The sequence below is a fragment of the Ictidomys tridecemlineatus genome, chromosome 4, assembly GCF_052094955.1.
Source record: "Ictidomys tridecemlineatus isolate mIctTri1 chromosome 4, mIctTri1.hap1, whole genome shotgun sequence".
In the NCBI taxonomy this organism is placed as follows: domain Eukaryota; kingdom Metazoa; phylum Chordata; class Mammalia; order Rodentia; family Sciuridae; genus Ictidomys; species Ictidomys tridecemlineatus.
The window spans coordinates 112,234,833-112,255,214 of record NC_135480.1 but is presented as its reverse complement, the minus strand read 5'-3'; the positions used below and the strand labels follow the sequence as shown (position 1 = coordinate 112,255,214).

At 44.1% G+C, this 20,382-nt stretch overlaps 1 protein-coding gene across 4 annotated transcripts in view; it reads left to right on the top strand.

The window, feature by feature from the left end:
• The first annotated feature begins 3,077 nt into the window (after positions 1-3,077).
• Kcnj1 (potassium inwardly rectifying channel subfamily J member 1) overlaps positions 3,078-20,382 on the top strand; it is an 86,823-nt gene continuing 69,518 nt past the window's right edge. For 3 of the 4 annotated variants that reach the window (XM_078047318.1, XM_021730154.3, XM_078047317.1), the window contains exon 1: positions 3,085-3,290. The gene's annotated coding sequence lies outside the window, so the exon portion shown is untranslated. Of the gene's footprint in view, positions 3,291-20,382 lie in introns of all 4 variants that reach the window. The other variant, XR_013437995.1, reaches the window with a different exon arrangement.

Sequence of the window (20,382 nt, the reverse complement as noted above, 5' to 3'; positions counted from 1 at the left end):
TGTTGCAAAATTCTTTAAGGAAAATAAAGAAAGCCACTCCCCCTACCTTAATCCCCCTACCTTCACCTCATGCGGAGGTGAAGAGACTCCAGGTGGATGCATAGGGATTCTCTCCCTGTCAGCATGCCAGTGTGGCCTGCCACTGGGGGACCAGGACGACTGGGGGAAGGGAAAGGGAGAGGTGGAGGGGAAGAAGAGAGCCTTGTCCCTCACTTTGCCACCAAGGGCTGCTCCAGAAAGGACCCAGGTTTTCTCTTTGACCATAGAGGTGATAAAGCAGCACACAGGTTGGAACCTGAACAGATTTTCTCCATGAACACACAGGTAAGAGGAAAGATGAAGAAAACAATCACACTGGTTTTACAAAAGGCGAAACTATCCTTCAGGTCAAATGTCTTCACTTGCTCATTATCACCAAGATTTGTGGAATAGAAAGAATGCATCAGCCCTGCCCTCCTGGTTGCCTAGCAACAGGCCTCTTTTTTTTTTTTTTCATTCCTGGCAGGTACAAAAGGGACTAGTTTTGAAGTGGTGGGGGGAGCATGTAGTAGGTGGGGGACAGAGGTAAGATCACTCCCTGGACTGCATAATAATGAGATATTCAGATATCATTGTGCAAGACGTACCTGTGTTGCAAATGAATAAGGCGGTTCCAAAAGCATTTATCTTCCTCATTTGGTATCTATTCTGTACTGCCTCTGAGAAGTAAGGTTTACATTTGAGAGGTTGCTGTTTGTATGTGTATTTGCACATCCACAGTCATCAGCTGGATAACTGGGAGGATAAAAAGATCCCCACAGGTCACACTGGTAAGGGGAGGCAGGCAATCTAACTCCTTAGACTGCTGCTCTGGATATTAGATCATGAAAATCTTTTCCTGAGATATTCTGTGGGATCCCAATATCTGTTCCACCAACCTCTATGACAGTTCCCATCTGGTCTGAATAACTCAATAAGCCAGTCTAGGTCCTACAAGAAGGAGACATAAAGACAGCATTAAAAGTGCAAAGATTAAGGGCAGATGCCCAGGTGAGAGAAACTGGCAGGAAGCCAGAAGTAAATGTCACCCAGGTCTGACCTTGGATGAAGGAGAGAGGGAGAGCAGGTTGCAGGAATGTTCTAGACCTCTGGTGAGTCTAAGGAAGATTTCACTTCCCCTGCAGAAGTTCTCTAGCCTAAGTCACCCTTAAAGAGCCCACCTCTCATGGAAGTGACTAGCTTAGCATCCTTCTGTGCTTGGTCACTTCAGAGTACCATAGCTAGGACCCTTGAGCACTTGCTCTCCTTGCATTTGGAGGTCTGCAGGGTGTATTCTGGTGGCCCCCACACCCAGACTGGGGAGGGGAACTGCTTGGAGAGGGAGTGGGGTTAATCTGGGGTTTGGGAGTATCCCACTGGGTGGATTTGAGAGACCTGGAAAGGTAAGTAGAGAGTCATGCAGTGGGGTTTGCAAAAGGAAGTACTTTTGGAGAAAGGAATAAACCTAGGGACAGGCAGTAATGGTTGGGAACTGGCGTTTCCAGAAGGAGGACTTCCATGGAAAATAAAGTTGATATTTAGCACAAGCTTTGAATCTCTTTTCTTGTTGCTGCTTCCTAGTAAGTTCTCTTGTAATCAATCAAACTTCACATGGGAAATGTTACTGTAGTGGTTTTTCTTCCACTTATTTCTTAGTTTGTGCTGCTATAATAACATATGTGAGACTGAAAAATTTGTTAAACAATAGAAATTTATTTCTCTCTGTTTTATAGACTGGAAAGTTCTAGAGGCTGGGAAGTCCAAGATCAAGGCAATTTCAGATTCTATGTTTGGTGAGCACTCAGTCTCTGTTTCAAGATGGTACCTTGAACACTGAGTTTTCACATGGCATAAGGCAGGGATGAGTGCTGTGTTTTTACAGCAGAAGGTAGTGAACTTACTCCATCAAAAACATTTTATAAGGGTCCTAATATCATCCTTGAGGGCTGTTCTCTCTTGACTTATTTACCTCTCAAAGGCCTTACAAGTTTTACATTGTCAGTTGTTTCAACATTGAGACCATAGCAACCTACTATATATATTTTTTTCTTCTCTTTAACAACTGGCTATATTTATAAGTGTTTGAAACTAGAATCTTTTTCTCCATGTAATTTTGCATCAATTTCCATTTTAACCTCACTGTGAACATCATGATGTATCCTTTCTCCTGTGGAAGGCAGTGGTGTCAGAATCCTCAGCATTTGGTCTCCAAGCTACATTGCCACTTGGATGTTTCTCCTGCTCTTTGCATCATTTCCCACTCTCAAGTAAAGGCTGATATCTCCCATCATCAGAGAGGAAAAGAATGCCTGCCCACCATATTTACCCACTGCTGCTGCTGCATGTGAAATGGCAGCTTCCTACGGAATATGTTCATATGCTCTGGAGGGTGACCAGTCCTGAAGCACGCTGGTTTGTAGAGGACATTGTGGCCTGGGGAACAGTGGGAAGAGAGCCATTCAGAAGGGATAGAAGATGAAAACTCCTTTGTCCCAGTAGGAACTATGGGGAGATGACTCTAGGGAGTGGAGCACATTCAGTTTCAGCAATGTTTACTGACGGCAGGTGCACTGCCCACATCATCTCACTTACCTCCCACCAAGACTTCCCAGACTAGGCAAGAAGCTAGGTAATTTGCTCTGGGTAATACAGTTGGTGGAACAGGGTCTCAACCCTGCCTGTCTACTGCAAAACCTGTGTTACAAAATTCTACATTGTCCTATGACTGGAGTGACAAATGAAGGGCCAGTGGAGGCTAGGTCAGCCTGGCATTCTGGGATTGTTGACTTAGTCCCCAGGCAGGTAAGACTTTGGAGGGCTCCTCGAGGGCCCCTGGTTCCTCACTTTGGAGCATCTAGCCCCTTGTGCGCATGTGCCCAATCTCAGGCATTTGATTTAGTCCCTATGAGCATGAGTGCAATGTCCCCCTGGTTCCGAACCTTGGCTCCATAAACAAATCTTTCTTAATTAGACTTGGCAGCTCAACACCTTTGGTGTATCTAGCCCATTTAACTGCCACGCCTACTCTTGTTGGATCCGGTTATAAAGTAAACTATGTTCTTTGAGAGCTGTTGAATACAGATGAGTCAACAGCCGGTCTGAGCTGACCCACAGACTCATAAAAACCAACAGGGCTCCAAGTACCCTCACCTGGGGCACCCAAACTCTTGGATCAAAAGTTCAAGAACTTGCTCACGTCAAGGATCTGGCTGCTTCCTTGGGGATCAAGAAAATGAGGTTTTGTCTCTACATTTGCACTGGCAATCCACAAGGTAAGGGGAGAAATGCCTCATTGTCTCTTTACAGAAAACAGGAGTTAATTCTTGGGGAAACTTAGTCCTGTTTTCCTCATCTCAAATCTAGACAGACTTGTCCATCCACTTCCAGGGGATAAATGCAAGGTTTTAATTCATTCACTGGATGCTCCTGATCTGCTGATTACACGTGATTATTAGCTCTGAGCTGTACCCTGCCTTCCCTGGGCCATTTCACAGACCTGCAGATGGAAGGAAATTAAAATCTTTGGTTGCAACACACTTGGTTCTAAAGTCTTCTTGCAGCAGCGATGTGTATAGCTCTTCTATGTCTGATGGAGTACTTCCAGCATCTCTTGATCCGTATTCATCTTTATAGTAGAGAATAAAAGAGTTAGTGGGGTCTAACATGGAGTTTTATCTGGAAAAGGCAAGTTAGTAAAACATTTGTTTACCTTCACTTCATTTCCTGACAGCACTTATAGAATTTTACACCATTTCAAGTGAATGCGGTTGGATTTCTCAACACTTTTTCAGCTTCCTAAATATTGTTGTGACAAATGCTTTGTGACAATGATGTCAACTATTTCCCTATGTTCTGACAGGCATGGAGCTCCTTTTACAAATATCTATATCTTATAGATAGGGCACAGTTGCTCAAAAGAAGTTCATCTTTTGCATTTGGCAAATTAGAAAATCTGCAACTTTTTCAATTAGAGAAAATGGAGTTTCTCCCTTTGGTTGGGCATAGAAAATGGACCAAAATATAGTGGTTGGGTAAACAAGAGTTTGCAAGACACTTTTGTGTTGGAGGGGCAGTCCAGTCTCTGAGGGTTCCCTTTGGCCAAGGGCTCTACTTGCATTTCATTCCTCTACAGTGTTTTGTGTAAATATATTCTAAGTCAACTTCGGCTTTTAAAAGTCTAGTGGAGATGAGAGAACCTGGAAAAGTATGGCCATCAGAAAAGTCTTTTCTCTCTTGTGTTTGATAACCAGTTGTGAAGGTGAATTTCTTTCTGCTTAAGGAAGCAAACCAAGTTTAAGTGCAAGGCTGAACTTAAAAAGAACCAGAGTATATGGCCTGTTTGTGAAGGGTTTTTGGAACTTTGAATCTATTGGTAGCTTTTGGGTTGCTCTGAGTTTCTAAGGAATTTTAACATAAGTTGCTTATAATAGCCAAGCATGCTTTCCTCTGGAGACCTGAGACTCAAAATTCTCCATGCATGACCCTTTACTTTTCTCTGCAAGACATTTTTCTGTACTAGGTCACAAACATACCCTGGACCTTTTCACGGCTCAGGGATTTCCCAAGGATTCAGCTGTGACTCACATGCTTTGCCTTTTCCTTGCCCTGTGGCATCCATGGATTGATGGCTTCCTAATTCCTTCTCATGGACTTCTCATAGAGCCCTCTCTGGAGCTGTTTATAGTCTCAGCAGCTTGATCCTGGATTTAACCCTCATTTAACTCCTCTTTGCTGTGCAATGTAAAATGCTGATGATGGCTATTGTCTTTCTTTTCTTCATTTTTGTCCTTCTCATTCATATTAATATTATGCATACTTTTTCCTTTGTTTGCCTTCTGACAAGCTTATAATAAACAAACACAATGTTCTGGGAGCTATTCTAGGTCCTAGGAAACTGAATGGCCTGACAAATGCTTTTAATTGCTCACTGTGCTTTGCTGTGGTGACCTGGCACTTGAAGTTGAGGGGTATGTGCCTGAAGGCTGTGATGATGAGGGACTGCTACACAAGAGTGTAGTGGAGGGATAATTGCTAAATGCACAGGGCAGAGCCTTGTACTTGGCCTATAGAAGACTTCATGGACTCATGATCCTAAAAGCCCTGGGCAGGCAGGATGGTACCCAGTGGGGTCAGGAGTGGGTGATGAGCACACACAAAGTGCAGGTGATAAAGGGCCCATGTGTGACACAGAGGAGCTCAGCAGTATCTGGGAGGCAGTGGGGGACCATGGTAAGATCCCAGTTACATGGTGGCAAGTTTGCTCATCTGTGAAATGCAAGGTGGGCTGAGTGGGGTTAGACCGTTGCCAGGGAGACCAGGCAGAAGATCGCCAAGAGGTAAAGATCTAGCTGCTGATTGGCTGTGGAAGGGGACAGGTGAGGATAAAGTGGAGCCTGAGATGTGGCAATGTCCCCAGTGTTCACATGATGAATGTACTTTGAATGGCAAAGAGCGTTTTCTTTTCATTTAACCCTCACATGACCATGGTGCCCTCAGAGAGAGAAGTTAGTATGCTCCCTAGAAGTTACCATAGTGAGGGTTATGTAGGGAAGGGAACTGGCTTCTCAAATGCCTCCTCCTCTTTTCCACACCAATGAAATGCACTCACGTTGCAGGGTAAGGTGAGGCTTCAGCACAGTGACATGTCTCAGCCTGAGTCTTTTACCCCTCGGCGCTTGGGTCTTACATGAGGCATTGTCTTGGATCTGTAGTCAATCTTATTTATGAATCTATGCTAAACCACGTGTCACCCCTGCTGTAGGAGTCAGGGCAAAGAACGTGTTGCTCCTTAATATGGTAGGCTAGAGCCAAAATAGTCAGCAATAATAACTGAGTTGCTGAAAGCAGAACCCCTGTAAACTGTGTCTGCTCCTACCATTCAGTGCCCGGTTGTTGCCCTGCCTAAGGTCAGACTCTGGGCTGATTCTTTCCTGGGGATCACTGAGAAGCCACACTTCTCAGTCCCCTTCAGCAGGGAGGCAAAGGGAAATTGATTCTGCCTTCTGAATTTTCCTCACCTGGCTGCAAGGAACCTGATGGTGCTCATGAGGCAGGCCCATGAACCTGGAGGCTGCCGCACCGGGGGAACATGGTCTCGGCAATTCCTGACCTTTGAGACGGAGGGGATCATCTTCTTGGGATACATAACACTCCCTCAGTGTGCCCTGTTTGAGAGACTCTGGCCCAAGACACACAGGTAGTACATGGAAGAGCTGGGATTCAGACTTGGATCTATTGACTCAATCCATCCCTTCTTCCTTCACTTTGCAAGTGAGGTTATAGGCCTTGAAATACATGGTGAGGTCCTCCAGTTCAGAGTGTCTGGAAAAATCACCGTAGTTTAATTCCTGACTGACTTCAGGCTAGCCACTGTAAGGCAACCTTTGTCCCTAGAGCTTAACTGACTTTTGAGGTTCTGACAGTGACACAGAATGATTCCAGCATAGGTTATGTAAAGCCCGAGGAGAATATGCCAGAATAAGCATCATGTGGCTAGCTCAAGTCACTACTGAATGAATTATTAGCATAGAGATCAATAGATTCCCCCAATAGCTAATTTGGGATCATTGGACAGGATGATTGACTTTAATGGCTTCTTTGGATATTCACTGCCTTCTCTTTTTCCCTATATTGGCTGGGCTTTTTCAGAGGTAGAAGTGATAGGGTAACAAAGCATAGGGACCATATAACCTTCATTTAAAAAACTAGATTTATTTTTACAAATAAGAAGACCATTTCTACTTTACAGATTGGGTAAAGAAAGTACAAAACTCTGCGGGTGTAGCTCAAGCCAAAGGTGAAGAGAAAAGAAGCCTAGGTCTTTCCAGTTTCTGCCTCCTGGAATAGAAACGATTCATGAATGATATTAGCTCTGCTCTGAAAGAGCGAAATGGATGGCTGGATTTTGTGTTTCAGAAATCTTCATGAATAAATAGGAATGTGGAAATTGGGTAAACAAAACAGAATTCAAAGAAATAAGAATCTTCATTTAAAAAAATGCAGAGAATTTATGTGGAAATGTGTGGAAGGTAGATCCTTAGAAAAGTTAATGGTAAACAAAAAGTAATCTTTAGGGTAAAGAGGGCCAAGGGGTCCTAGGAGTGCTGGGTGCACCTGCTCCAGCTAGGATGGTCCTAAGCCATCCTTGCTGAGATGTTCAGGGAGAGTATTGAGCATCTTTCCATTGCCTTGTCAGAATCTTCTAACAAAGAAGAAAAGGAACAATGCACACACACAGAGATACACAAACACACACACTACTCCTAAATTATTTTCAAACAAAAAGGAAGAAGAAACCCACTATGGTGCAGAAAATAGACAACTTGAAAAGAATTAAGAATCCAAAGATGCTCTGCCTCAAGTAGCTCAAAAACTCCTATAAGAGCTATAGCTGTCAAATACAAAACCCAACCCAACATCATCTCATTAAAAAAACATAGCACTGAAACGCTCATTTTAAACAATCATGGAGTCCCCCTCATCCATTGTACAAAGGAAGAAAACAGAGGCCCATAGAAGACAGTTACTTGCTCAAAGATCTGAATCTGAATTAACATTTCTCCCAACAACATGCCCTTACTCAAAGGAGTTTGTTGTTATTTTCCTGAAATGGTTTCCCAGGATGCAACAGAATCCATCTTGGCCCGTGTGCATCTGCCCTGTGCTGTGTTCTGTGGGTAGGGTGCTTTGTCAACATTACTTTCTGGTTAGATACATGTGAACCATCTTTACTTCTAAGAGAAGATTCTTTCTGAATATTCTGAAATACAAGCCAGAATTTTCCATCTAGTCAGAAATTTCCAGTGTCCATGACTTTTCATCTCCATTTGCACAAACTTGTTTTTTTGGCTTAGATTCAGGAATTGTAGTTACTGGGATATGTCAATATGCAACTTTATCCTCTGAGAGATGATTTAAATATACAACACAACCCAGCTGAAAGCAACAGGTTAATATGGTCTTTGCAGAATTAGAACAACCAAAGTTCTCAGGTGACTACCCCTAAGGGAAGTCTCATGGTTCGTTACCCTTGATGAAATTCTTGGGAGCTTTCTGGCTCTTTCCAGATCTGCCATTTGTCCTTGGGAAGCCCAACAGAACTTGGTAACTATGAATTACTGCTGTTAGCTTCTCACAGGAAAAGTCTCCATGATGAGATATTCAGGGAGATAAGAGTGACCCCCGTCCCATGCTTGGAGGCACAGTCAACCATTTCAGGGTCCTGGGTATTTTGATGCTATTAGGGGGTTGGACTGCTGATGAATTATGCATGAAATATAGAGAGCTTGAATCTGGTTCAGAGATAAGGCACAGGCATGGTCATAGGATCACAGTAGAAGACCTCTGAGAAGCCGATGCCATGCTGGTTTGTGTAGAGTGTGAATACAGTCCCTGCTCTGCCAAAGTGTCAGTCTCATTGGGAGGACAGATGCCATGACAAGCATGAATCTGTTATGTTGCCCAGCAGAAAGTGCATTCTACCTGACTGGGACTTCCCACCCAATCTATTGGTAGGACAGATCCAGAAAAAAAAAAAAGGTTTGTCTCCTTCCATAATTTCTCTAGCCCCTTAAGTGGACAGGAGAAGACAAGTTACAAGAAATCCTAACTCAGAATGCTCATTTGGAACAGGTCTGAGAATCCCTTTAGATTCTAGGAGCTCTCCTCGTTCTGTGCCTTGCCCAAATCAATTGTGTACAAGAATCAAAGTCACACTCAGCTAGTGCAGGTGCTCACCACTGTCAAGAGACAGACTGAGTGAAGTCCACCAGGGAAAGAAGCTGCTGACAAGTAGAGAGAGATGTGCACAGAATTTGGATTTTAATCACCTTATTAATGTGTGCATTCTTTGGCTGGGTGTTTCACAGTTAATGGTGCGAATTTCTACAAATTCCATTTTCAATATATCGTAACCTGATAAACCCCTCATAAATTGGTAATATGATAAGTTGAAAATGCATCTCACTCGGCTGACCTACAGAAGAGCCTGGCTCAGCAATGCAGTGCACTGCAGAGTAGTTGTTACTTCTCTTGATTAAGTGCCAGACCTGGAACTACAGACTCAGAACTCATGAGAGTATCAAATATGTATTGCTAGCCTGGGAAAAGATCAAGATTCAAAGAATAGTTTCTACTGATCCAGTATCACTTTTACAGTGTCATAAAATGGAAAAATCCTAGGCAAAACCACCATAAGTTGGGGATCACCTGTATCTTGTGACCGTGAGGGGAGGAGTGGGAGAAGGCAGAGCCCCAGTGCAGTCTGGTGCTAGAGAGGTGTGAGTGGAGCCAACTGGGCACTCAAAGCAGAGTGGGCAGGCAGGTTCCTTCCACAGGGCTGACTCCAGGTGCACTGAATTAAGCTGCAAATGGGCAGTCATCAGAGGAGACCAAAGAGACCATCGAGGATTGGGGGCTGAAACCCTTCCTAATATGCAAAGGGATGTTTTCCTCATACCTCTAAAGACAAGATGAAGTTAGGTTTAAACCTTAGCTGAGAGCTTTGGGGTTGATGTTAGGAGGATGCTTGGGTCTGCAGGGATGCTGTGAGACAAGGAGAAATCTCCGAGGGAAATGAAGATGAACTGCTGGCCATGATGCTCTTATCAATATGAAGTCTGCAGCTATTTTCCCTAGGAAGGGGTGCTGATGGCCACCTGCTTGGGGGTGGGGCAGGCATTAGTGCTTTTGGAAGTCTTATGATAAGCCTGTCACCCTTCGTCTTGTGCTCTTATACCATGGACATGAAGTCCCACTTGTCCCCCGCTAAAGTGTCTTTCAGCACAACAGTGTTTCCAATGGTCTGTGGTTTAAACTTGGACTGCTGATGGTCCCTGTGGGCTATTTTGCTGTGTATCTTTTCAGGCTGCCTGGGTCTCCCCATTAATGAACTTGGGTATAAATTCCAATACTGGGAGTGTAGCTCAGTGGTAGAGCATGGCTAGCAGGTTTGAGGCCCTGTCTTGTGCAGTACTGCAAAGAAACCAAATCAAACAGAACCAAACCAAGACAAAACACAACAACAACAACAACAACAAAACCAATTTCTCTTGCAGCTTCCTTAATGTCTGAGGCCCCAGGGACATCTCTCTTTACTCATTGCTTGTGGCTCTTGCCTTCTCTCTCTGGCAAGTCTCTTTTCTGGTCTGAATATTTTAATGCATGTCTCTGAATGGTACATGGACACATACTAGGATTCTTGATCCTCCATCACTGTGCAGCGAGTGCTGTTTGGGGAAACAGTCCTGATCCAGTCCTCTCGCCAGCGCTTCATTCCAGGAAAGAGCCAAGGGCAGAAGCTGGCTTTACACTAAATCCTGCCTTAACCCACTTAGCCACATGGATGAGGGGCCTTCAAGATGCTCACAGCCTAATTTGTAAATTAGATGGGTTAATTTCTAAACACAGATACAACAATGCAATGTATACTTCTTCAGTGAAGTATAGGGAGTAGAGGGTGGGCCATTCTTGGGATGAAGAGAAGACATAACACCTGACAGAGAGATGCTAGCTCTGTCTCTGTATTGTTGACATTTCCAGCCCTGGAGTTAAAAAAAAAATCCCCCACATTGCACAAACTATGTAATTGCTTTCATAGCATTCTAAGCAGACCCCAGCAATGTAATGCCCAGCACTTAGAAAAGGAAACTATGACATCAGGAAAGGAGCAGTGGTGTGCCCCAGTCACATGACAGCGGATGCTCACTGGACAGTGGATGCTCACTGGACAGTGGATTCAGTAAAGCCAGGTCTCATGGTCTCTATAGTATTTTCCATGTGTCATATTTGGGTTTTGAAGTCATCTTACTGTTCTAAGCAGCTCTGGACAAAGTTTTCTTCTTTCTACTCTCATTGCATCCTGCCTGCCCCTTGGAGTCACCCTGCTTCCAGGCTTCTGTGTTTCCAGGCCCCTCAGACCAGCAGGTATAGGCCACAGGGACCCACCCTTGCAGCGGGAACAGGCTGATTTTCCATAGTCCATTTGATGGCTTTTCCTCAGAGAGAATCTTCCTGAGTTCCTTAAGTCATCTCACCTCCCAAGTCACTCCTACATTTAAAAAAATTTATTCATTTTTATATTAATTCATGTATTCTTCTCATACTACGAATGATCAGGCATTGATGTCCAACAGGGAGTTACTACTTTTGTTTTAAATGGACAACTTAGTAAGCTTCTTTACTGGTAATCTGCCATAGTGATCTATGGTCCTTTCCAGCAGAAGTCCTTCCTTAGGTCTAACTAAACTCCTTCTTGCTAGAAATTCAAGTCACCTTTATATATAGCATGTCACTTGTCCATCAGAATTCTCCCCAAAACTGCTGCATTTAATCTGTACAATGGCTCTAAGAGGTAGATATTATTGTCACTTAATAGATGAGAAAACTGAGGCTTGACCCAAGTCCACTCTAGTATAGAGAAAGGTCTCCTTCCAGAGCTCACCGAGACTCTGTGCCATCTGAAATGCTAAAACTGTCATAGCAGTGCCCTCTGCAGGAGGGAGGATTGTGAGGGGGCAGGATTTGAGCCCCCCATTGGATGAGGGTCTTTCCTCACTCATCTTGGGGCTGCTACCACAGCACTCTCAGCACCCAGTGTCCATCTGCTTCCTTGTACTCTTCAAGGTCACTCTAGTTACTGTTCCTGTCTTGGTCCTTATCACAATCTATAATTGCTGTGTTTGTGTGGTTCCTTTTTAGTTTCTGTCCACCTCCCCCCACCTCCCTGGGTGTACAGACTTTGAATGCTGTGTCCCCAGCTCCTAATAGGGTGCCCAGAACATGATAGGCTCTTAATGAATATTTATAGACACAAGAAAAAGAAGGAAAGACCCAGCAAAGAAAGGGCAAGTGAGGAAGAAAAGAAGGGAAGTAGAAAAACGGCAGCTCTTTCTCGAGGCCTCCCCTACTGTACATCTCAGAATTCATTCATTTTATGGGCCACATCCTTAGGAAACTTGTGTTAGAACCATTGGATTGGGACCTGGATCATACCAGTCCTGCCTCCTATGAGCTATTTAATATCTCTAAGTGGCTGGGGCTGCTTAGTGCTACAGCATGTGCTTAGCATGCACAAGGCCCAAGGTTCAATCCCCAGCACTGGGGAAAAAAATTCTCTTTCTTATAAAATAGAGATAATTGTACCTACTTCATGGGGTCACAGTAAAAACTGAGTGAAATAAGTCCCACAAAGCCCCTACCAGTTTCTGGTACATTCAACAAGTGCTTGCTCTTTCCTCTGCAATAATGTTTTGTCAAAAAGAATTTGAATTTTCCAATCCCTATGAAGCGTGTCTTCAATCATGTATGAGGGGTGACCCCCTTGGCCATTCATCATGAGGGTCTTGCAGAATATACACTGCTGGCCTTCTAGTCTACCAAAGAAGGTCACAAAGCAAGGATTTCAGCTAATAATTAAATGCAAGGTTAAGCGTATATCATATCAACTGTGCACTACAGTAGACTGAATTCCAACTTTCTGGCTCTGTGAATGAATCAGTCACTTGGCATCTCTGGTCTTTGGTTTCTTCTTCTATATCTGGGAGTAATACTGCTAAAAATGGTTGCCCATATCACAGAGTGAATATAACCATCCAGATTACCCATTAAGCAGCCTGAAACATAGTAAGATCTATAAATGTTAGTTACTGTTGTTCCACCCACAGGTTAGAAGAAAAACTATCCTGAGACTAAAGTAGGCTCAAGAGAACGTTTTGGAACATTCCTGGTTATCTAGTTACTTTAATATTTTTGATTTCCTTTCATCTTCAAACCACTCTGAAAGGTATATTCCCTTTCCATATTCCATTCATTCATCAATTCACTCACTCAACAAATCCTAACTATAGACAGAGAGATGCACGTCATTCTAACAGAGGCTAAGTACTAATAGTACACAGTGCAGTTGATCATTAGATGGCTCTTCTCCCCCATCTTTCACTGCAGGGCTCACTGCTGTGTTGCAGCCCTCCTTAAGGAGGAGGGTTTTTCTCTGTGTCCTTCTGCTTGGTCCTTAGTATATAGTTATGTCTCTTCATTTCCAGCTGCTTTTACTTACCCATAGTCTCTCTGTGCCTTGTCATGTGGAGGTTCTTACATGCCATTAGCTCTCTATTTCACCCACATTTTCATTAGTTTCTCCAAGATTTTATATAGGGTACAGCTGTATGTTAGTCAGCTCTATTGCTGTGACAAAATATCTAAGAGAATAAACTTGAAAAAGAAAAGATTTATTTTGGTTCATGGCTTCAGAGGTTTCAGTCTAAGGTTGACTGGCCTCATTGTCTTGAGACTGAGGTGAGACCAAATTATCATAGTGGCAGGAGTGTGTAGTGGAGGAGTCTACCACTTCCTGGCAGCAGGAAAGTGGGTGGAGTGGGGCTGGAGACAGGATACAGTCCCCAAGGACATGCAACTAGGTCCTACCTCCTACAGTTCCCCCACCTCTCAATAGTCCATTCAGACATGCCTCCATCAATGAACTAATCCACTGACGGGGTAAGAGCCCTCATGATCCAATCCCTTCCCAAAGCCCCACCTCTGAAGATTGCTTCATTGGAGACCAAGCACATGATCCTTTGGGGATATTTCAGATCCAAACTATAACAAACTGTTTTTGTACTTTAGAAACTTTTAGACCCTAGATGAGTCAAAACTTTTTTTAAAATGGATGTTTTTGGGCAATGTAAACAAATGCTCAGAAACACACTTCTTAATGTGTTTTCAGTCACAATATTGAGTTCAAAATGCATGAGATATACATGCACTGTACACATGTAAGCCTAGCTTAAAAGGTGAAGGGGAAATGCCCACAGATGTACCTGATGCCCACGAGCAGGCACTATCTCTGGCCTCGTGTCACTGTCGGCATTTATGAATGCACCGTGGGTAGTTTTCACACCATCCCTGGAGGTTTGCTTGGTCATCAGTTGTATGAACAGGTAAAACATGAGTTCATCTGTGACCTGGAGAAAAGAAACTTCTCTCTCCTCTGGTCTTCTCTATTTAGAGAGACCACTGAGGCCCAGTGGTGGTGTTAGGTATAGAGACAGGGCAGACAGGAGCCAGCTGATGTGTTGCCCACCGCCCACTGATGTTCGCGCACCTTCACTCATTCAATCAAGAAATACTTGCAGAGTTTCTACTGTGGTTCAAGGATTCAGGGGAAAACTAGATGGACTGCTTTCCTGGAGGGAATTTCTAGTAGAGGCATGAGAGACGATACGTGAACAAGAGTTCAATGCATACGGTGGCACGCCATGGTGAGAAAAAAAAAGAGAAGCAGCCAGGACAGAGCTGAGCTGCCCCTGAGGAGTGGGCACTGTCTCAGATGGGATGCTATAAAGCTCTCAGAGGAGTGATGAGGGAGCTGAATCCCCAGTGACACGGTAGTTTCATGAGTCCTGAGGAGCGAGCTTTAGGAAGATCCAGGACAGAGTGGTCCTGAAGAGGGAACATCAAGTGTCACAAATCAGGGGAGGGTCAGATGGGATGTTTACAGAACAGAGTTGGTGGGAACACATCAGGGGATTGACGGCAAAGGGTGGGGCCAGGGATGATGGCAGAGTCCAGCTTCCCTGGGACCTTGAGGGCATGTGAGTGAGAAGCAGCAGAGAGAGAGGCTTAAGCAAATCGGCAACATGATCTGTTTTACAGGATTCATCCCTCAGGCTGACAGTAGGGTGTATACCCGGAAGAGGAGAGAGGTGGCAGATGCTTTATATAGCCCAACCAAGAAATTACAGTGGCTTGGACAAATGTGGCAGTGAAGGACAGGTTGGTCCTGAATATATTTTGTAGAAAGAGCAGACAAGATGTGCCTATCAATTGGATATGGAGGAAGAAGAAAAGAATCAAGATGGAGTTTTTTATGGTTTTACTTCAAGCGGGTGATAGTGCTATTTACAGAGCTGAAGAAGGTCTAAATTAGACAAAATAGATATAAGTGCTAAGAAGCAAGTGGTTACTAGGAAGATTTCTTTTAGAGTAGGAATTTCATCCCAATATACCTGTGTCTAGATGTACTACCCCCGTATGTATCAGAAGACTGCCATTGCTTTCTCCCACTGTCTCTACTATGTCTGGCACCCTGAGGGTGACGTCACCTTGCAGCCCATAACCCAGCCAAGGGTATTTAGAGAAGGCATGGTGCCAGGCGTCAATCACCAAGCCCTGAGCTCTGGCTGCCCCTGCGTCTGGAAGACAGGTCATGCTAACCTCAGAGGAAATTCAATTGATCTGGCACAATGATATCTTCTCAGCCTAATCTAATCTCACCATTTTATAGGCAATCTTTTCCTCTCTGATCCTCAGCTTTCCTACCCCCTTTGTTAATTTATGCCTAGTACCTAGACACACACAAAGTCTCTGGGTTTCACATATGCATAGATGCTGGGTGTAGGGCCTTTGAAAGTATCCCAGAGCCCACTGTTGTCTCCCTCCAAGATGTTCTGAAGGAAGACCCTTTTTCAGAAGCCAAGGGGGACAGGGCAACAGGGAGAGAGGAGTTCTCAACACATGGCATATTGTCCAAGCAGGACTATCCGCCCTTCACTGCCTTTTCTCCGCAGCTCTGGCATTTGTCCTTAGGTCTGGCAGAAGGACCAGCTGCCTGCTCAAACCCAGACCTGGGAGTTAAAATTGTTCCCCAAATGCCAACTCAATCTTTGACTCTCCCCACTCCTGAACTCATTAGGGCTCCTCAGCCTTGCTAAATAAGGAAGAAACCTGACATTATCATAGCTTTCCCTCTGCTGTATCCTCTGCTGGCGTCCCCACACTTAATCCTATCTCAAGATTGTCAACCAGGTATTTGTATTTGTGTTTTAATGGAAGAAAACATTCAGGTTCAGGGAAGTAAAGTCATTTACCCTGTTCACAAGCAGAAATTGTGGCATTTACACCAAGGTCTACACCACCTTACATTTTGGGGTACCCACTGAACCCCATCTTTGCTTTGCTAGCCCCATTTGCAGGCCTTTTGCAATGATTTCTTCTGTCTTTATGCTGATCTCAACTTGGAGCTCACAGTGACCAGGTGCCAGGGGGCCAACTCTGTGCCAAACCCCACTGTGGATCTCTTGGCAGTTCCCAGAGGTCTTTCTTCCATCCTGTCTTCTCGGGAAATATTATTAATGGGGAATATGTCAGGGTTCAAACAGTGTTGAAAATAAAACCATTGCTGAAAACGGTACTGTTACTGGGAGTGTGGAGGAACTAGAAAATTAAATTAGGAAATGGCAGTGTGGGCTAGAAGGTGTATAATTTAGGTCTGGGTAGAAAAGTGAGACAGACATGTCAAAAAATAAAGGAGGAAGGAAGGAAAGAAGGATGGGGCAGGATAAAAAGAAAAAAGGGAAGGAAGAAGAAAGACAAAACTTGCTAAAAGACCTGGGGTATTTATTGTTTCTGAGAATTCTTGATGACTTTCTCTCCCCCTGCCACCCTCATCTTCCAGTCTTAATTGACTATATCAGGAAATTAGCTCTGTAAAAACCTCAGGCAGGCTTCTTAGGGACAGTGACAAGGCAGGAATTCAAGCCTGACTTGGAGACTGTGGGGAGCCTGCATGTGGTCTGCAGGTAAACAGGCTTTCTTTCTATCTTTCTATCGGGATTAAGGCTCACAATGTGATAGGGCTACATTTCCCTGAGTTTTTTCCCCAAACCCATCATGTATTTATGATACTTAATATAATCTAAGTCTGATCCAGATAGTGTGTCATTAAGCAGATCATTGTGTATTATTATTATTATTATTATTATTTAGGTAGACAACTGAAAATAGAGGGATGGTGGTCTGGTACATTCTTGCTTGCTCTTGATAGTGGCCCTTTTTCAGGAATCATGCAGGAGTCCTGCCCTGACTCTGAGAAGGGACTATCCTCTGGCACTGCAATGAATTTTTTTTTTTTTTCCTGTGGTCATTCTTCCTAAATTTGGAGCGAACACCAGCTTTCTACCAGGCGGTCCATTCAAGAAGGCAGAATGGTCTGCCTCCCCCTCCTATGCCAATCATGCTTTCTGCCCCATTCTTATCTTTCCTGAGTGTGGGTGGGGTGGAAAGGGAAAGGCTGGGATAAGGGACATGTGGAGCAAGCAGGGGGTTTAGGTGGTCCTATGGGATTCTGACTTCTCTCGAGTAGTGCTGTGTCCCCAGAGATGCCGGTTTCAACGGGATTAGAATATTAATTCCGCTAACTCCAGAATACAGAGAGCTATGAGCAAGGAACAAAAACCCTGGAGAAAATAGAAATCAAAGATGTATTGAGAAAAGAAGAGAGGAGGGAAAGTACTAAACTGAGTTCTCAAAGAAGCCTAAGGGAGGATGAGCGTGAAGGGCACTGGGGAGCATGTGCGCAGGGAAGACTGAAATGTGGTGCAGTGGCTAGGGTCAAGGCCAGGTGAATTTCCTTCCACCATCGGAGACCTGAGGCCTTGGGACTGTTGTGCTGGTGGGAAGTAAAGACCTTCCCGCAGAGGATCCTTGATGGGGGCCGATGGGTGGAAGTCCATTGGCTCTCCTTCTCTTGTCCAAGTGACCTCCACCTGCACCCTGGAGGAGAATTCACACATCCTGGGAGAAGAGATATCTCTCACATGCTGGCACGGCTTCTGTTGAGGAGTGAGGGTTAGCAGAAATATGCTTTCTGAACTCGAAGGTTCTTATAAGGAAGAAAAGAATTTTGCTGGAGTAGCTTCTAGGATTACAGGATCACACTTCCCTAGCAAATGTGCAAGGGAAAGGCAGTGCCAAGTTCAGCCCAGGTCCCAACAAAGGCCTGAGGGAAGCAGAATGAGGACCGGAAGGGAAGTTTGTAGAGTCGCTGCCATGTCACAGGCACTTCACGTGTGTATTTCTTTTTCACCAGCTTTATCCAGATATAATTCCCATACGTATAATTCACATTGGGAGTGCACATCAGTGGCTTTTTTTCTTTTTTAAGCATTTTCACAGAGCTACACAACTATCATCACAATCAACATTAGGATATTTTCATCACCTGCAAAAGAATCCAATACCCATTAGCTGTCATTCCCCATCTCCTCGGCAACCACCTGTCTTTCTTTCTCTATAGATTTGACTAAACATCTCATATTAAAGAAATCAGACAGTATCTGGCCTCTTTCATTTCACATATTTTTTTCAAAGCTCATCCATGGTGTACCATGTACCACTCCTTTATAGGGCCAAATAATATTCCATTGCATGGCTATACCTCATTTATTGATTTGTCAGTGGGTGGCTATGTGGGTTGTTTCCACTTTGGGGCAATGAATAATGCCGCTGTAAACATTTGTGACTTTTGTGGGGACATGTGTATATTTCATTCGGTCTCCATAACAACAAAACCACTATAACCGACTCATTATCTCATTTTGAAAAACTGCAGCTCAGGGAGGTGAAATAACATTTTTGAAACTGAAAAGCTTCTCTCCACTTGCTGTGACTGTGGTAGAAGGGCAAATAAGGGAGAATAAAGGGGCATTTTGCTTCACCTTTCTCTGGTCGTTATCCACATGATTGGGCAAGGAGGGCATGAATGAGTGAGCCTGCGTCACTGGCCGCCCGTGGTAGGCACTGCTGCTTTCCCTCTGGAGGCGGGTCTGGGGGCAGGGGGCCGTTTGCCTAGCCCTGGCATGGCTCTGAGTTCTGGAGGGATGTCCCCTTCCTGCTCACCCTCTTTATTTCAGTGGCAGACATGAGAATAGGTGCAGAGCTGCTCAAGTCTCTTGCTGGGGTCGCCTTGAGAGGAGCAAGATGGGAAGTCTCTGTAGCAGGGCCCCCATACTGAGAGGGCTCCCCAGGGTGGGCTCTGCGGAGCCCACACCAACTGCCAGCAAGAAGAGCTCCTATGAGAGGAATCCAGCATGTGCTCAAGGACAACTCTGTGGCATGGAACAACAGGGTCACCCAGGCTGCTGGCTCTGCTTCCTTCTGGCCCCAGGGTTTTCCCAGAAAGTTCTTGGACATGGAAGGGTAGGTGACGTGCCGCCCCATTAATGTGATTTTGATGGCTCCGCAGAACTCAAGCCCAAACCGGTAATCATTGACCCTCAAGTCTCCCTGGGGCATTGCAATAGAATCTACAGGAAGGCTGGCTCTCCAGCAAATCCACTGCCCTATGTTTTATCCTAAAGCCTTGCCCTTCTTGTCACCTTTGCGGGAAGCGTGATGCTAGTGCAGCCTTGACACTGGTGTAGAAAAGCCCAGAATTAAACGCAGCACAGATAAAGACATGACTGGATTCTTTCATTCTATGCATGGCTGGAACTTGAAAGAGAAACTAGAGCTGGAGGTCATATTACTGAAGGTGTTAACAACTTGATCACTTCCTATATCCCATTGTTGTCTAAGCTCTTTCTGTCCATCTGTAAGATACATATGAAGGTCTGCATTTTTCAGAGGAGGAAATTGACACTCTGCAAGACTATGTAGCAATCACTGTTAACTCTAGTAAGTGACTGACTTCATATTCAAACCCCCAAACCTACTTCTTACATCCTGTCTAGTAGGTCACTTGATGGGGGCTATGACAGAAAAATTTTGAACAGGAGCTAGAATGTGGAACTAGATGGTACTTAAAATCCCCCTCTGAATCTAAGAACTGGTGTTCCATGCCTCCAACCTTGCATGTTTATCAAACTGAGTGGTTCCACTCTCACTGCCTGAATGCAGTGAGATGGACACTAGTCCTAAGTCCCAATACTCAAGCTGGTTTTTCCCCATTTTGTGCATCTCAAGCTTGAGAGTTCTATATATTTTCTTTAAAGCAAAGTGTATTTTCTTGTTGTAGACATTCCGTATGTTCAGGCCTCCTGTCCACATGGAATTCATTCCTGTCTGGGTTGGAAAGACTGAGTTGATGTAATACCAACTCAAACCACAGAGAACTAGAAGGGTCAGACTAATAACAGGATCTCCGCACACACCATAAATACAACTTTTTATAAACATTTAAATTTTGACTAAACTGCAATGCCATTTGAGGTGGGTGGCTCAATATGTGAAATTTAAGAATAGTGTCATTACAGATGGGTCCAGTTTCCAGAACAACAACCTCCACCCAAACACACATACTTTTACAAAATAAACAAGGGGGAGGATGAGCATTTGATTTGCAAAAATTATTCTTCACTTTACAAAAAATTTGCTATAGGATTCCTTTAAATACTTAATATCCTATTGTGTATGTAACATGACTTTACTATACACAATTTCTGTTCATACACCATCTTCTGGGACATACACACTTTTCAATATAAGATTATATATTCAAAGTAACGACGTTCTTTTTTATAGTATTGAGAATAAAGATGAGCAGACTATGGATCATTTAGTCTACAGTCCTAAATTCATTAGAAACTA